Source organism: Megascapheus bottae, chromosome 1 (genome assembly GCF_031878675.1).
Source record: "Megascapheus bottae isolate mThoBot1 chromosome 1, mThoBot2.hap1, whole genome shotgun sequence".
Classification (NCBI taxonomy): Eukaryota; Metazoa; Chordata; class Mammalia; order Rodentia; family Geomyidae; genus Megascapheus; species Megascapheus bottae.
Window position 1 is genome coordinate 22,290,818 of NC_143509.1, and position 19,275 is coordinate 22,310,092.

The 19,275-nt window shown below is 35.2% G+C and overlaps 1 pseudogene; it reads left to right on the forward strand.

Moving 5' to 3' along the window:
- The window catches only part of LOC150068502 (uncharacterized), a 473,749-nt pseudogene that overhangs the window by 126,274 nt on the left and 328,200 nt on the right, over positions 1 to 19,275 (forward strand).

Here is a 19,275-nt window from a genome sequence, read left to right on the forward strand (position 1 = left end):
CTAAAGTTGGAGAATTTGCTTATACACTCAAATTACATAGGGGAACTTGTAGTAGGAGAACTTTTGAGAAAGAAAGACCCAGGGACACAGATTGTATCTGGAATGACATAGTAGCAACATAAGCTGTACAGAGCTGGAGTGAGAATGGGCAGAGGAATGGGGTGGATTTGCTGTAAAGGAGTGATTTCTACTCAGCAGAATGAAAGGTCACTGGAGACTTGTGGTAGGACATACAGCATCATCTAAGTTACATTTCACTAAAAGGATGGTGAATCATGGGCTGTGGCCATTTTCGCTTAAATAGTAGTCATCAAAAAGACCTTTTGAAATAGACATAGGTGCTTTCTCCGGAAAGTATGCCTGTGGAGTTGCAGCTGCAGGAAGTATAGGTGGAGATTGTAATCTCCCAACAGAACAAAATGACATAGTAATAACAAAGAGTCACAGTAAAAACTATATTTGGAAAGTCGGAACTGAGCATATTTGTATCCTTTCTAGCTTTTTGACAAGGAATTCTCACTCAGGCTGACATATATTTTGTCAGTTATAATCTTGCTCTAGTAATGGAACTTGAACTCGAGACCTCGTATTCTTTCTTGGCTTTTTTGTTCAAGGCTGGTGTTTTATCAGTGAGCCTTCAGCTGGATTATGCTAATGTTACAAAGAATTTTGAAAACTGGTAAAAAGAAATACAAACAAAAATATGATTTTTCCTGTGTTTTTTTCTCAACAACTGCGTTGTAGAATAACCATTTAGTTAATGAGAAGAATATTCTTTTTGTAGAAGTCCCTGAGGTAATGAAGAAGAGAGAGCATGCATTAATTGGTCCTTACTCAGACATTCTTCGGTCAAACATTGCTCGGTTCCTATCCTATAATATCAACACCTTTTATCATTCCTTTTGCTGACCAGCAGATCTGTGGAACAGATTAACATGCACCATTCTGTTCAGCATGTAAGATATGAATTTTATACCTAGTAAAAGGGAAATTATTACAAAATGAAAGTAGCCATTTGTCAAGGATAATGGGATTTCATGCAGAGAACAGTGTTCGGTAAGATTTTGAACCATGTGCAAAATTAACAAACAGGAATGTGGCTTACTTAATATAGTTATCATTTGGAGACCAGAGAAAGCCATCATTCTGGATTACTGAGGTAAGGCTTCTAAAGGGAAAGACTCTTTCTGCAGATTCACATATAATAATAACAGTAACATTACAATAATAGTTATAAATGATTTAGCTGATTATTTAATGAATATTCAGGGAATTTTACATGTACACTGAGTTAGGATAATAGTTTGGCTGAATTAGTTTGGCAGTGTTCTGAGCTGATTTGTTGTTTTCTAAATTTATTTTCATTGTAACAACCTGGATGGAAAAGGGTTCTTCTCAGCAAAATTCTCAGAGGCTAGACTTCTTTACTGCCATTGCTTTACTTTTCTGTAGCATGTTACTCAGTAGCATGATCAAAGAATCCTAAGTTTCTTCCTTGGATTTCTCTTAGTCGTAGTTTTCTTCCTTCATTGGTCCAAACTGGAAGTTATACGTATCAAAACGGTCACATCTAGCTATGAAAAAATGGGAAAAAGGAGATATTTTTTCTTGGTGTCATCTGTTTTGGTGATTTAACAATAGGTAAAAACATATGAGACAAATCTGTTGAGATTTCTGTTTATAAATCAAACAGCTGAAACATGGAAAGGATTGATACTTTTGCCCAAGGTTCAGGAATTCTGTAAGTGTATTTGCAAGCATATCAGTGTTTCTCAAATATTTGGTGATAAAGAGATTCTTATTTCACTGAAATAGTTTTTAAAGTAATAACTTTCTAAATATGATAGAAGTATACTGCTATTAAAATTCAAAACTCTAAATTATCTTCATAATTTTGTAGACCAGGAAAATAGCTGATGTACTTGTGTCAGTCTTCAGATCATCATTTATTTAGCTCCAAATTAGATTTGTGTGTGTGGTTTATATATACATATGCATGCATACATATGTTGTCTTTCTTTTTCAGAAGTGGAGATTAAACTTAGGTATTTGGGCTTGCTGAGGTATGTCCCATTTTAAGATGCTATAAAGTTGGGACATAATTGGGAAAAAGTGACCATGTTCTCTCAGACCTGACAAGTTTCCTTAATCCAGTCTTTCCCTGCTTCAAAAATTGAGGGACAAAAGGCTGGGAGATTGGCCTAATGGAGCATACACAAAGACTTAGGTTTGATTCCTCAATACCACATACATAGAAAAGGCCAGAAGTGGTGCTGTGGCTCAGTGGTAGAGTGCTAGCCTTGAGAAAGTCGAAGGAGAGTGCCCAGCCCTGGGTTCAAGCCCCATGACTGGCTATAAAAAAAATCAAAGGACATTGTAATCCAGTCCTGCTGCCTCTGTTCCAAGGGGAACTATATCTCTGACTTTCCTCAGACTCCTTTTATTTTAACCCTGTTATGCTAAAAAATATCAGTATTAAACTTCTGAAAAATTTAATACTGAAGTGCGACTATAGTTATATTTACAAGTAGACATAGTTTATTTTCATAATTTTTAGTTTTACTTTTCAAGAAAATGTCTTTTTAACATTTCTGTTATTATTTGCAATGGCATTTTACTTCATTGTCTTTGAATTGCTAATTATATTATTATTATTATTTTACTAATTATTCCCAGGGATAACTTTATGTTCATTTGTATACTAAAAAAGCTTGGGTACAATGAGAGCTATGAGATTGTTTTCATTTCTGTAACCTTGGATAAATACAGATAATAAAAGCTACATCAATAAAACTAACAAGTAAGAAGAAAAAAATGAAACCATTTATTGGAAAGAGGTGTAGCAAACAGAGCAGAGCTGTCAGCTAGGCTGGCTAAAGCCATTTCGTGGCATGTACAAATTCTGCTTTCTTGGTCATGGGCACCTACAATATAATGTGGAGAAAGGTTTCGAGTCCAGATGAGATCGTCTGGGAGAGGTTGTCATGCCTGATTAATGATGCCTGCAAGAGAAGCAGGTGGACAGCTTGAATTCTGCGCATTTCCTCCCTTATCTGTTATACTGGTTCTGAGCTATCAGCAACAAGGAGAAAGCAGTAAATATAGCTGGTTCTTTCCATTATTTGAAAAGAAATACTCACACTGGAAAGAAGGATAAAATAGTTTTATTTTGCTACATTCCACAGTTTCTGTTTTCTAGATCAAATGAACAGTGGAAAATAGGACTCAACACTTTTCTATGAAGGATTCAGAACAATGCATTTTAGGAAGCCTATAAATAACCATATTCCCCTTTTCAAAAAAATCTCGACCCTTAATAATTCAAACATGTATCAGAAATAAGAAACCAGCTTATTTTTGTAAGAATTTCCATAAGTATTTCACTGAAGTTCGAAATAGTAATCAAAAAAGGCAATAATAAATGAGTAGTAAGTAAAGTGATGCATGCCAGGCAGACCCTCTTTATAGGGCATTCCGTACTTATTGTCATTTTTTTTCTTATATTTAGTCCCTACATCTTCCTTTCCTGTCCAAAGATAGGACATGACATTGTACAAAACAGGTAGAAATTCCCTCAATGAAGTATGACTTAGATATGTCAAAGAGTTTAGAAGGCCTTGGAAGGTGATTTCTGCAGACTTCCAAATTACAACTGATGTGGTTTTGACAATCTGTGCATATGGCAAAAACAGTGTGGTTATTATTTTAATAATCTATGGAGTCATAGTACAATCTTCTATCCTGTGCACTCAGCTATTTTTCTCATTTTGTTGCTGCTTATCCAACATTTCATCCTTTTCTCCCTGCGCTGAACTTCTCAGAGATACAGTTTTTGAATATAATGCTAGCACCTGAAAATCATCTCCAACCTTGTTATTATTTTCACTTGACAAAACTGACCTTAAGATTTTAGCTCTTCAAGGAGTTACATCTTAAAAGTAAAAATTAGTATTAGTTCTATTTCCATTTATGCTTTCTCTAGCCCTGCATCCTCAAACTCAAATAATTCCTTCAAACTTGCTTTTATCTACCAAAATTACATGTCTATCAGTGCCTGCACATATTAGTTAGGAATGTGTTCTGGCTAATTCTCCTGGAAGGTAAATGCATTTTAAATTATTTCAAAGTGTTTGTGGTGGAGATTTCCATTTGTCCAAGTAAGTAGCAGAACTGCATTTGGGACTCTGCATGAAACAACCCACTCCAAATAGGTAATATCTTCGTCTGTCTGTCTGTCTGTCTGTCTGTCTGCCTGTCTGTGTATCTATCTATCCATGAAATTCAATCTTGAGAAGCGGAACACAGGTGATCACCCAATTCACGCTTTGAACACAGTCCAGGCCATTGTATAGAGGTGAGAGAGTGGAAACTGAGATGCCAAATTAGAGATGACAAAGTAGAAAGCCAACAAAAATGTAGCATTTGTGAGTTCTTTGGACAGACTCTGGAAGGGAAGGCAGCTACACGGTAATGAAATTCAAGAATTACATGGAATTCTTTTTTTTTCCCCATTGTTATTTTTTATTGTCTAAGTAATGTATAAAGGGGTTACAGTGACATTCACCAGATAGTAGGTGTGTTATTTCTCACACATTGATACCCATTCTCACCACATGGAATTCTCTTTGATTACATGCACTGACCATCATTTAGGAAGAAACCTTGACAAAGATTCCTTTACAAGTATTTGATGCTCACATGCTCATAGGAAAAGTATATTTGTACTTATCAAACTGAAAAATCTATGATGGGTTATTGGACAGAATGCTTAGGAGATAATTGTTCCTAAATTCTGCAATGATTTGAGCCTAATAAATCCTCAAAATATGACCCAAAAGCAAAACTGTTACTAAGCAACCAAATTTTTCAAGTAACTCAAAACAACTATCATGATAGACTATGTGGAATCATAAAACATATTTCAATATATTTGAAAGATTCAAGTCATATATTCTTCTCTGATCACAATACCAACTAATGTAAATAGAGTAACATATATATATACACACATATGTATACGTACATATATTTGGTACAGTGAGAGCTATGAGATTTTTTTTCATTTCTGTAAAGTTGGATAAATATAGATAACAAAAGCTTGTTAGTAAAACTAACAATTAAGAAGAAAAGAAAAGAAGCCATTTATTGGAAAGAGGTTTAGCAGCCAGAGCTGTCAGCTAGGTTGGCTAATGCCATTTTATGGCATGTGCAAATTCTGCTCTTTTGGTCATGGGTGTTTACAATATAAGGTGGCGAAAGGTTTTGCCAGTCCTGGGGCTTAAACATTGTCTTTGAACTTTCCACAGTACCACTTCTGGCTTTTTTTTTTTGCCAATCCTGGGGCTTGAACTCAGGTATTGTCCTTGGGCTTTCTCAAGGCTGGAGCTCTATCATTTGATCCACAGCACAACTTCTGACTTTTTCTATATATGTGATGCCAAGGAATCAAATCCAGGTCTTCATGCATACTACGCAAACACTCTACCACTAGGCCACACTTCTGACTGAGTAACAGATACTTTAAGAACCCTAGTGTTGAAAATGAGACTATCCCTTACTTGTAAATAATTCATATGTCAAATAAAAAATCAAAGGTTAAAGTAATAGTAGTTTTAACTAAATGCAAATGTGTTCATCCATAAGAGTTTCTGAAATGACACTAAAGCAATTTGAGGGAAAGAATTTTTGTATTTGTTCCTGTTAGAGATGAGAAAAAGTCTCTAATCAATGGCTTTAGGTTTCATCTTAAGAAACGAAAAAGAATAGTGTTGATGAAATCTAAAATCAGAGAGAAAATCAACAAAATGGAAATGGAAAACCTATAGGAAAAAGTCAAATTAAAACCTTATTCTTTGAGGAAAATCATCAGAATAAAATCCTATGGCCAGACTGCTAAGGAAAACGACAGAATATGTAAATTAGTAACTCCTTAAATTGGAGATTTTGCAACACTGAGGAAATAAACTTATTTAATAGATTCAGCAATTGGATGTAAATGACATAAGCATCAAAAGACAAAATTGCAAAAGCTTAAGATGATGGATAACCTAAACCATATGCCTGCATGTTAATTGTGTTAGCGGCTTTAAATCTTAAATGAAGAACCTTCTAGATCCATCAGGCTTCACCACTGAAATCATGAAACTGCTATAGAGGAAACACTATTACCAAAACCCTCTCAGGGTTTGTGACCAGTATTACAAAGCACCAAAATGGACACACATTTTCCAAGAAAAAATATGGCAGAGAAAACTATTTCATAAATACTGATATTAAATTTGAAATAAAAATTCCAGAATGCTAGGTTCATGTATGAAGTTTTTATATAAAATAATAATACAAATAAATGAAGTTCATCACAAGAATGGAATGTAATATAGTGATGAGCTAATAAATAAACTGTACAAGAAGACATTTCATCATGTCCATAGGTGCCTAAAGAGAAACAATTGACAAATTTCATTTTCTCTAGTCCTTCTAAACTAAAATCTGTTAGAGAACTTGTCAATTATGAGCCAATGTTCTGCACCAATGAAACAAGACAGTAAAACAAAGATCTTAAGGCATGTAGAAACTAGGTTAAAGCCCCTAAGCTTGACAAAGGCCATCTATAAAACTCATAATAATGATAGAAAAAATCCTGTATGCTTTCCTGTAAGATGAGAACCAGAATAACCACTAAGCACTTTCTATTCAACCACATGTAAAGGTCTTCATCAGAAAAATAAGGCAAGAAAGGAAATTAAAAACATTTCCACTAGAAAAAAGACAACTATTTGTACATTGTACCAGTCAGTTCATTTTTTAAAAATCTGTTTGAAAAAGTTTGAAAAAGATACAAATACTAATAGACTAACTTTGCCACATAGTAGTATATGAGATAAATATTCAAAAAGGAAATATATAACATAAATGACTAATATGTATGATGTTCAATCTCACCAAGCAGCACTGTTTAAAACAGATTGAAAGATATGAATTTGTATGGGACAAATCTGACAAATGATAAAAGAATGCAGCAAAAACTGCTGAAGAGTGCAGCTCAAAGTTAAGAGTACTTGCCTATCATGCAAAGTGCATGATTAAAAAATTAAATTCGTGGAGCTTAGAGTTTGGCCTAGTGGTAGAGTGCTTTTAGCATGTACGAAGTGGTGCTATGGATCAAGTGGTAGAGCTCTAGCCTTGAGAAAGACCAAGGACAGTGCTCAGTCTCTGAGTTCAAGCCCCACGACTTGCAAAAGAAAAAAAAAGAAATTAAATTCACTGGGTGCCAATGATCCATGCCTGTAATCCTAGCTACTCAGGAGGTTAAGATCTGAGGGTTATTGTTCACAGTCAATCCCGGGGAAAGTCCCTGAGACTCTTAGCTCCAATTAACCACTAGAAAACTAGAAGTGGCGCTGTGGCTCAAGTGGTAGAGTGATAGCCTTGAGCTGAAGAGCTCAGGACAGCGGCTATGACCACCAAAAAAAAATTATATATATATAAACACATTCTTGACAGAAACTGAAGAACACCCAGACAAGCAGAGGATTTATGCTACATTTATGCTTTACTGAACACAATATTTTAAGTCAGTTCTTCTCAAACCGATCCATAAAGCGAATGTAATCTCAATAAAAATCTCCGAAAAATGTTTTGGTAGAAATTGGCTACCTTATTATAAAGATTGCATAAAAATGTAAAAGAACTCAATAGCCAAAATACCTTCTTTGTGGGAGACAAGTTAGATAATCAGGATTAAAGGCCGGTGCCTGCCGGGGACTCACACCAGTAATCCTTGCTGCTGAGGAGGCTGGACACTCAGAATTTCCTTCAAAGCCAATACTGGCAAGAAAGTCTGGGAGACTCTTATTTCCCCCCCAAAAAAGTCAAAAGTGGAGCTGTGGCTCAAGTAGTAGAGCACTAGCCTTGAGCCTTAAACCTCAGGGATTGCCCCCAGGGCCTGAGTTCAAGCCCTAGAACAGGTAAACACCCAATAGAAGAACCATTATTACATGAAAACAAGACTTACAAATCTACAATAATCCAGACACTATGGTATTGGCATAAGGTTAGACAAATATATCAAGGGAACAGAAGAGTAGAGTCCAGAAATAGACCTATATATACACACAGACAGCTGGTTTTCTACAAAGCTGTAAAGGCAATTCAGTGGGTATGGGATGGTTTTTTTTCCCCCATCAAATTAAGCTAGAATTATTGGATATCCATATGCAATAAAAAAGAACAGACTAAAAAAAGTTCAAAATGGATCCAAGATTTAACTATTTAAAACAAAAAACTAAAGGACAAGTCATAGAAAACTTTTCCGATCATGGGAAAGACAAATAGTTCTTAGTTATAATACTATGTCATAAACAAATTGATATATTCAAAACCATCAAATTTAAAAACTTCACAGAAGTTCACTGTTAAGAAAATGAGAAGAAAGCCACAAAGCATAAAAATGATAGAATATTCATCATGAGTGCATAAAGGATTATCAAATCTCAAAAAGAAAACATCTCAGTTTCAAAATCTGGAAAAAAAATTAAAGACCCAAGGAAAATATGCAGATGGCAAAAAAGTACATGAAAAGATACTCAGTATAATAAGTAACTTGAGAAATGCAAATTTAAAATGAAGTAAAATGGAATTACATGCCTATTACAATGCCTAAAATGTAGAAGACATTGGTAAGAATATGGAAAATCTGGAAATTTCCTACACTGGATTTGGAAATAATATAACTATATTGTTGACAATTTTGACAATCTTTGAAAAATGAAAGTAGATAATATCATCTAGCCATTTCACTTTGGGATATTTTTCCAAGAAAAATGAAATTGTATTTACACAAAAAATTGTATTTGCATGTTCATTGTAGCTTTATTTATCCAACCATATCTGGAAAAAATATTCTGTGGCAGGACTATACACAGATGTAAATTAGGAAAATTGAGAGAAAAAGTGTGTTGAGAGAGATTGGGAGAATGACAGAGCCACTGTCCTCATAAACTGACATGTTGAATTGAGACTCCTTTGTACAATTTCTTAAAGGTTTTTAAAATTCCAAAATATGACATGGCTATGCGGAATAGTACTTGCCAATATAAAGGAATTATCTACAAATCTCTATCTACTTACATATCTACAGAGCAAAAGGATGAATCTCCAATTAAGTTTGTTAAATAAATGAAGCCAGACAGTAGAAAAATAATAGGATATGTGTTTGCATTTAGAACACTTTAAGGGTTATAGATTCATATTTAAAATAGAGAGAATAGATTATTTTGTGCCTGGTAGCATTGTGGGATAGATAGGCTGGTTCATGACTAGAAGGAGAAATTACCAAGGGAACTTGGCAAGTTCCAGTTCAGTGGAACCCATTTCAATGGAACACATTTTACCAGGTTGATTTTGGTGGTGGTTTCAAAGCCATGCACATAAGACAATACTTATGAAATTGCACACTCTAAAGCTGTTCACTTTGTTGTACATCTATTTTACCCCCCCCCCGTAAAGCTACTAAAATTGCACCTGTGGGAGATTTTAAGGTGTCCTGTGGCAGCTCTTTGAGGATACCTCGCTAAGAAATAACTTTTTCTGAGAGTTGATTTCATAAAGATGCCTAATCAATATGGCTTACTTCAAGTTCACCTTTATTAATCTTTGAAAGTGGCTTCTTAGCACTAAAAAAAATCTGTGAATATAAGTTCTTTATTTCCAGCACAGAAGAGATCTTCACTCACCCAAAGTGCTTGGACCTGTCATGGAGCCTATGTTTGAACAGGAATTTACCTACTTGCCGGGATGCTGTCTGGTAGTTACTTCATTCGAATATGGCTATTTTTTTAAGTCTGTTTCAATATTCTGATTTTATGTAAGCATTCTTTGACAACAGTTATTTTGCCTTGTTTTTGTTTGTATCTGAGCAGAGCCATGAGTTTACATCTTACTCAGCCATTTTCTAGATGTCTACTAATATGTAAATTATGACTGGTGTTTGGTCTGCCAGATGAAGTGCAGTGTTGTTATTACAGTGAAGTTACCATATTCGGTACTCTGATTTTGGTGTTAATTGGTTGGATGTGGCATAAACAATGAAGATGGATGGCTTAGGGAGTTCAGAATTTCTCTGAAGCTGCTCCTTGGTTTCTATTCCATCCCAAGAATGGCTATGGTCCTCTTTGTTTACCCTACTTCCTATTTTGTATGTAGCCTTTTCTGTTTGTTTTACTTGATTCTTTTTCCCTTCAAACAGTATCTCATGTTGCTTTTGCTCAGGTTGGCCTTGAACCATGATCTTCCTCTCCCTGCTTTCTAAGTAGCTTAGATTATAGGCAAGCACCTGTGATGACAGGCTTTATTTTTTTCTTATTGTTTTGCTTTCTTTTTTCTTTTTTTTTGTAAGAACACCATTCGTATTAGGTTAGGACCCCTCCCACATAATGTCACATAATCTTTTACCTGCAGCACAAGGGCTTGAACTCAAGGACACATCCTTGCTAAGCAGGTACTCATACCTCTGGAGCCACTTGCCTCATCCCTACTTTAATTAGTTTTGAAAAATTCCAGAGGCCACTATTCTACTCATAACAGCTTCTGTTTTAATGTATAAAGTACAATACTATCTTTTGAGATTATTTTTAGCTCCAGTGAGTTAATCTCTGTACAGCATCAGTAAAGTATTTGACAGAGTTTTGAGATTTAGTAAATGATCATTATTGTCAGTGTGAAATAAATATATGATTCTAAGCTCAGGTAGAAAGAGCAAGTTTTAGATCATTCTTTATTTGACCATCTATGTATGATCTTTTTTTCTCCCCCTACTTAAAATGCACTAAGATGACCTTGGGATCTATAAAGACATCGGGAGAAAATGCTATACTGGCATGTCTGTTTAAATGACTTAAATATGAATGGGAATGGCAAGGCGACTTTTATTTATATAGCCATTCCTGCAGACAAAGAGGAACAATAGCCCTCAATGCTCAGGAAGTCTTAAATTAAGGAGACACCCAGGGAAGCATCCAGGTTATTCAGATTGTGCACAACAGTTTCCAGTTTCTTCCATCTTTTGCTTCAATTCCAGAGGAGAGAAGAGTGTTTGTTCTACAGTGTTTTAAAACTGTACTCACAGGAAAAGTGATTTTGCTTCCTTTCCTAGTGAGAAACACAAGAAGTCTGAAATTCAAATACACTTATGGAAAGCAAACAGTGTTATTTATTAATGGCTAGAAATGGTCGCTAATCATCACAGCTGATTAAGTAAATAAGCAAATAATTTATTCTAAGTGTTTGCAGAGTTGGACTCACAAATTCTTAATTGTTTTCATTCAGATATGGATTTAGCCATCTCTGATCTTGAATTGAGTTCAGAAATGAGACTTCAGAAGAAGATGGTTTGAAGAAGCTGGGGACTATATTGTAATTATAAGTCATCACGATACTCCTTAACATTCTATATGTTACTCATAATTTCTAAGTTCAGTGATCTGTGCTGTTATATTAATTAACTCTCAAAATTCTAATAGCTGAGCAGATCACTTGATTTCACTTGCCTACACTACTTTATGTTAATTAATGGAAACCATAAATTTGGAGCCCTTGCAAATTGTACTGCTTCATTGCATTTAGTACTCTTGTAATTCCTGCCCTTAATTAAATAATGGGGCTCCAGAGCCCATTTCTAGCTGTGAGTTATACTCGCTTCATACTGGCCAGTCAATGTGGACTTTTTCCACTAGATAGTGGAGTTTATTATTCAGTTTTATAGCCTGATGTAGAAACTTATCTTCATCATGATTAACTCACCACGATTGGATCTTCAGTTGTTTTCGGGATTGAATGGTGAATCATTTTATATTTATATTGAGGGGTGAATCATTTTATATTTGGTGATTGGTACAAGTTTTGAAGTACAGAAATGGGAATCAGGTAGAGTGTGTTCTTTTCTTTTCTTAAAGGATACTCTCTTTGTCATCCATCCAGAAGTCAATACTATGGATTAAGATAGCATTGTATATGAACATGCCTTTTAGACAACACTGAAAATGTCACTTGTATCATTTTCTGAGTCACAAGCTATTTCAACAGAAAGGACATGTTGGTATTTTGAGACTCTTCTTTACAAGTGAAGGGTCACTGTAAGAATGAATGACAGAAAGCTAATTTTCATTAAAAGTAACTGATACACTCTTAAACTTAGTTTACAACATTAATCCCATTCCATCGTCATTCCTGAATATAATTTGTGCCTCGTTTCTTACTTTGTACTTTTCACTTGCAAGAATACAATCATCATAACAGCCCCTGCTTAACAGGTGTTAAGATATTCTTCCATCTTCACTGAAGATGTTTCACACGTTGTCTTTTGTTCTGTAACACAACCCAGAGAGGCTAAGAATGGTTTAAGACTGGGAGGGGGGGTTGGAGGGAAAGGGGGACAAAAACATGAGAAAGGGTATCAATGTTCGAGAAATAATGCACCCACTACCTGAGGGATATAACCATAACCCCTATATATATTACATTATCTCAACAATTAAAAAATGAAAAAAATTGTTTTCTCTTCTCTCAATGAAATGGAAGTTTAAGGTCGTAATATGGTGTAAAACAACAGCAAACAACAAAACAGAACAGGAATTCCATGAATCAATTGGCAAACTCAGCTGCTCAATATTGCATTTAATTGCCCTTTCTCGTACAGTGTCTCATGCTGAAAAGGTTTAAATCAGGGATACTGCGTTGTAATACACATGATGACCAAGTGTGATAGCTGTCTTTGCTTAGGGCTGGTGGTCGTGGCAGGGCATGTGGAGTTTTGTGTTGATTAGGATTTAATTATGTTGATAGAATTTGTGACTTGGAGAATGAGATCAAAAACAACATACAAATAATAAAGGAATACAATAGCATCTTTGACAGAGTAGTGATTTGCCTCTGCTACCAGCTAAAAGGAAGGGGATTCTAAATGATTCTTCCCAGTTAGCTGAAATCAAACTCAGTAATGACGGGGTCAACAAATGCATTGGAAAACCTAACCTCCTATCCAGAGACATACATAGAACACAAAAGACTGGTGTGTTCTATCCCTCCTATGTATTTTTTTAATTAAGCTACAAATTTGAACGTGTGTGTGTGTGTGTGTGTGTGTGTGTGTGAGAGAGAGAGAGAGAGAGAGAGAGAGAGAGAGAGAGAGAGAGAGAGAGAGAGAGAGAGAGAAAGAGAAAGAGAGAGAGGGAGAGAGAGAGAGAGATAAACATCTTCTGTTCTTTGTTTCAGCATTGTTATTTTTCCTCACACCCAATAAAAGATCTGGCAATGTCAGTGAATCATTCTTCATAATAGTATGGCTTTAATAATCTCATCTTCTATTTTAGGGGCTGCTGTTTAATTGAGTCACGGGAGCTGTTTGTGTTTCACATGTGCCAAGTTGGCACACATCACAGGTAGTGGACAGGCAGATAGGGCTATAAGAGCTCACATTTAGCCATAAGCAAAATGGTAACAGGCTCTGTGGGACCTTCTCCTTTCCAAAATGCTGAGGGTGGCTGAGAAGCCAGCCATCGAGAGGAATGATTTGCAGTATTTATACATGAGAAGTGCTGACGTGGTGCTTGGCCCCATCCTGATTGCCAAACAAGGGAGCCACACTTGAATCACCCACATAATAAGTGAGCATCTCCTTGGCCCTCAACATGTGGTATTTACCTTTTGGCCTTGTGAAACAAAAATTCAGACTTGGTCTTTCATATTTGGATGTAATATTTCAGTGATGGCTTGTGACCGATTTCATGTTTGCTGACTGGGCTTTGTGAAAGTTTAATGACAGAGGTGTGTGTCTGTGTGTGTGTGTGTGTGTGTGTGTGTGTGTGTGTGTGTGTGTGTGTGTGTTAAGACTTGAACTCAGGGCCTGGTGCTGCACCTTCGCTCTTTTGCTAAGTGCGCTATTGCTAGTGCTCTACCATTCGAGTCACAGCTTTACTTCCTGATTTTTGGTGGATAACTGGAGCTAAGGGTCTTATCAGCTTTCCTGCCCTAGATAGCTTCAGGCTCAATCATCAGATCTCAGTCTCCTAAGTAGCTGAAATTACAGGCCTGATATGTTTTTTTTATCTCTCACCAAGTATTAATAATACATTCAATATTTCATTATTTTTTGAGCCTCAATTTCCTCTTGGTAAAAGGAGAAATAATAAATCCTGTCCAGCAAGCTGGTTGTTAGAAGCAAAAATGAAAAATATATGTTTAGTAGAGTGAGATCTCAATTAAAATCAGCTACTGTTATTTACATAAATGGTTCAAAAGATCTGTACTCATTACTCATTAACTGATTCATATAGCCCTCTATTTCCACCCTATAATAACAATTAAACATTTTTCAAAAAGCATTAAAAGAGAACAGGAGATACCAGCTTTGGGTATTAGGAATCCTTGTTTGCAATTCTTTGTTGTTGTTGTTTTGTTTTAGCCATTGGTTATTTTTAAAGATGAAAAAGTGTTTTATCTTTCTTCACAATAGAAATGAATTAAATCAATGTGTTATGTGTGCAAAAACAACCATAAGTAATATGTAAATTAATGAGCCTGGTTATTATGCAGATTTAGAAGTGAAATTCTTCTATAAAGTTGATTAAAACAACTTTTTCCACCATTAGTCCATCATGCCCAGAGACAGGCTTGCTCTTTTTCTTTTGTACCTGACATGTTTGGTATTTTATACTTGTCACTCCCTGTTTCAGTGACTGAGCTCTAGTGTAGCATCCTTTAGAGAAGGATGCTTAGTTTCTTACCTAGAATAGATTTGAGTACAGAGATTTGGGGTATTGTTTATGGTGACAGAAGAAATCATCTGTAGTTATTTATGAACATATTTGGAATAATTTTGTAGTGGTCATTAATTTTTGGAGAACACATGATTATATTTGAGTGTCAATATTTTGTGACAGTGGTAATGGATCATGAATGGTTGACATTCACTGTTGTAATAATAATTTAAGCTCATATAATGAATCTGTTCAAATCACTGAGCATATTTACCAACCTGTACACATAATTAACATTTTAATTCCCCCGAATATCTTATCTCATTATCCACATAGCTTAGGAAAATTTATTAAATAGACCCTAGAAACCAGCAAGCTTAGGCTTCATTAGTCCTTTAGAGAAAGACTTTGGGTTTCTATTAATGACCAGGACAGTCTGAGTTAAACTATAAAATGAGGATAAGACTCCATGTAGATGATTGTATGATTGCAACTCACTAAACATTGACGAAATGATTGCTGGGATTTGTATTGAGTCGATGTGATCAAAAAGTAGAGTCTTTTATCTTAGAAATGTTCATTTGCCTTATAACTGAGCCAGTATAGTTTTTAAATCCAACAGACTTTATGGTTTCTTTCCTGGCCATGGTCATAATATTCATTCAAAAGTGCTGGTGTTTCTAAACATTTGAATAGCCATCCAAATCTATTTGATTTGTTTGGTTCCTTTATTCAGTAATCCTATTTTGCTTTATGCATTATTTCCTCCTATTTTTCTTTCTTTTTCTTTTGCTGGTACTATGGTTTGACCTTAGGAAATGCTCGTGTTCTGTCACTTGAGCCACACTTCCATTAGCAGAATTTTTTTTTTACATAAAAGTCTCTCAAATCATGATCCTCAGATCTCATTCTCCTGGGTATCTAGGATTACAGGTATGAGACAGTGTGCCTGTCTCCTGAGACTCATTATTTTCTTTTGTGGGTCATGGGGCTTTAAATCTGACTGGGCACTGTCCCTGAGCTCTTCAGCTCAAGACTACCATTGTACCCTTTTTCTAGAAGTTAATTGGAGATAAGAGTCTCAGGTCCTTTTGTGCCTAGGCTGGCTTTGAACCTTGATACTCAGATCTCATCCTCCTGAGTAGCTAGGATTACAGGCATGAGCCACTGCGCCCAAACTGAGACTTATTCATGAATGAGGAAATTACTGTTCAGCAATAGGATCAAATTTCAGATCAGTAGCTAATGTTCAGGATCTGATATGAAATTATGTCATACAAACCATTGAATTCTGACTGCAATTCCCACTGGGGCACAGAAGAAAAATTCAATGTCAGATGCCAAGACTTATTATTAAATGCTGGCATATAGCAGGTATTTGTGAGAGCAAAGTGAGGAATAAGGACTCATAAAGTTTCTGAAAAGATAGGTACACTGAGCTATTCATTTGAAAAATCTAAGTTGAAAAGATAAAATCATTTCCTTTGCAAATCAATCATTTTAAGGAGTACTTCTGATTATTGAAGTAATTGAAATGTTAGATGTTAAAATGAGGGAATCTTTGTGTAAGAAGAGATAAATTGAGTGCTAGTGGCTCATGCCTGTAATCCTAGCTACCAAGGAGGCTGAGATCTGAGGAGCTGAGTTTAAAGCCAGACCAGACAGAAAAGTGTGTAGAAATCTTATTTCCAAGTGAGCACCTACATGCAATTGCTCAAGTGGTAGAGTGCTAGTATTTTTTGGGGGGGGGCAGTCCTAGAGCTTGAACTCAGGGCCTAGGCACTGTACTTGAGCTTTCGCAAGGCTAGATTTACCACTTGAGTCACAGCACCATTTTGTCTTTTTCTGTATATGTGGTATCAAGGAATCAAACACAGAACTTCATGCATGCTAGGCAAGTACTTTACAACTAGACCACACTTCCAGGCCCTATTGCGCTAGTCTTCATCACAAAAATCTTAGGGACAGAACTCAGGCCCTGAGTTCAAGTCCCAGGACTGGAAAAAGATAAAAACAGGAAGGAAGGAAGGAAAGAAGGAAAGGGGGGGGAAGGAAAAAGGGAGGGAGGGAGGGAGGGAGGGAGGGAGGGAGGGAGGGAGGGACAGGGAGAAAAAATTAAGAGCATTTAGCAGATATTTAACAAATAGAACTAATAATAATTTGCACTTGATAATAAACTTCAGGGAAACTGTTAAATTATTTTATGCACATTGAAAATCATTTAAGTTCTAATTGATGTTAGTTGAACACTTGAAATTATACAATAGAAAGTAGTAGCTGGGTGGTGTTGGCGGCTCACATCTTTAATCCTAAATACTCGGTAGACTGAGATGTGTGGGTCTGAGTACAAAGCTAGCATGAACAGAAAAGTCCACTAGATTCCATTTTCAATTAACCAGCAAAATTCAGGCAGGAGGTGCAGCTCAAACTGTAGAACACAGGCCAAGCAAACTCAAGATCAAGTATTGAAGTCCCAGTACCAGGAAGACAAAAAGAGGATAATAGCCAAATGTCTTTGTTTCCTCACCTTACATGGCGAAAAGAAAACATAGTGGTTTGATGTATTTTATCCTTATCATTGATAACTTTATAATTTTATAGATTACCATTAGTACAGCTAAAATTCTGTACATTGTACAAATCACTATAGAATTCAAAAGTATAAAGGCTGTAGATCAAAGTTATTATCTTAAGCACCATAAAACTAATAAAAGAAGACCAATGATGACCATTCTGGGAAATAAAATGAACTTTACACACAATTTAACTAAAAACTAAACAACGCCTGTCCAAGGAAAATATTCAGACAAGCTAAATTAATTAACAGTTTACATTAATTTCAGACAAAAATTTTTATTGTAATTAATAGAAGGGTTACATTATATTTGCCAGATAGAAGGTGCATTACTTCACAAACATTGATACCCCTTCTCATTTTTTTGTTCCCATTTCCCTCCTCCCACCCCTCCACTCATCTTGTTTTTCCCCTTCCATATCCTATTTCAAATAAACAAATAAACATATATACAATATGCCAGATAACAAGGTGAGATACTGTAACAATATGATAATAACCAAGGGACAACAGAAGAGATGAAAAATGACATAGAACATTAAGAACAACAATTACACAATATATGGCTCTTGTTTCGATATCCTGGAGGTCCTTTCATTTAGACTCATCCTATATGACCTTATGTATTTAAGTTTTACCTTACTGTAAACCTCTGCTAGGAGAGTCCAAGGTTTATACTAATTATGACAAATGAGGGAAACCATTGAGCCCATGTTTCTTTGAATCTGGCTAACTTCACTTAATATGATTTTTTTCCAAGTCTTTCCATTTCAAGCAAAAATTTTTATAGAAATTTTTATTCTTCTTTCTTTTGAGGCTATATCTCTGTGAAGCTATAGCTAGAAATAAATTTTTGAAAAGAATGTAGCACATACTGTTAGTATAAAAAGCAAAATGGACAAAGAAAATGTTTTAGAAGAATTTACTGTTTTGTTTAGCCAAGTAAAACAACACAACTGGGAAAAATAATATGTTCATAAAATTGAAATTACTATTCAAAGAGTACACCCTCTTTAAAGGTAGAGAAATACTGATTTACAAAATCCTTTCAAACTTAAAATTGTCCAAGCTGTATTCTTGGATAACAAATATTCATCAAGTAACAGTTATAGTAGGAAAATAGACTAGAAATTGAATATTTTAGTGAACAATATTCTCTAATGCAACCGAAGCCAGATATCAGAGCTAAGAGTTCTAATAATTATTGCCAAATAAACTTTAACTTTATCACTAAGAGTTCTAATAATGGAAGTTATTGGAAAAGTCTATAAATAAATGAAGGATTCAAATTGCAAATTTGTTTAAAGAAATTAAGTAAAAAATGATTGCAAAGCAGAAATCCATAAATTAGAAAAATAAAAATTAATAATTTAAAATGAGTTGGAACCAGGCAGGTGCCGGCGGCTCAGACCAGCAATCTCATATTCAAGGGGCTGAAATTGGAAAATCTAGGTTGAAGCCAGCCTGGGAAGAAAAAGTATGTGAGACTTATCTCTTATAAACTAGCAAAATGCCAGGATAGGTGTATTGACTTAATTGGTAGAATTCCAGAATGTATTAAAAGCTAAGCAAAGCACAGGATCCTAAGTTTATGCCTTGATTCTGGCACCACACAAAAATAATTTTTAAAAAAGGCAAGATAACATTCACTCATAGGAATCTACAGACTTTATAAATGACATTATTAAAAATTTTAAATTATATCATATTTATCTCTAAGTCATTAAATTTGATAGAGTAAGGAAGCAATAAACATTTCCTTAGTGAAAATATGCGTATTATTATTAATTTATTCTTACAGAAATAAAGGATCCCTACACCAAGAATCTGCACAAATAATACAAAATCAGAATCAGATTACTCATTCCATAGAAAGTTCTGAAATTAGATTTTCCTGAGGTTTCCAACATTTATAGAAGACACACCTCAAAATAGCATTGCAGCACA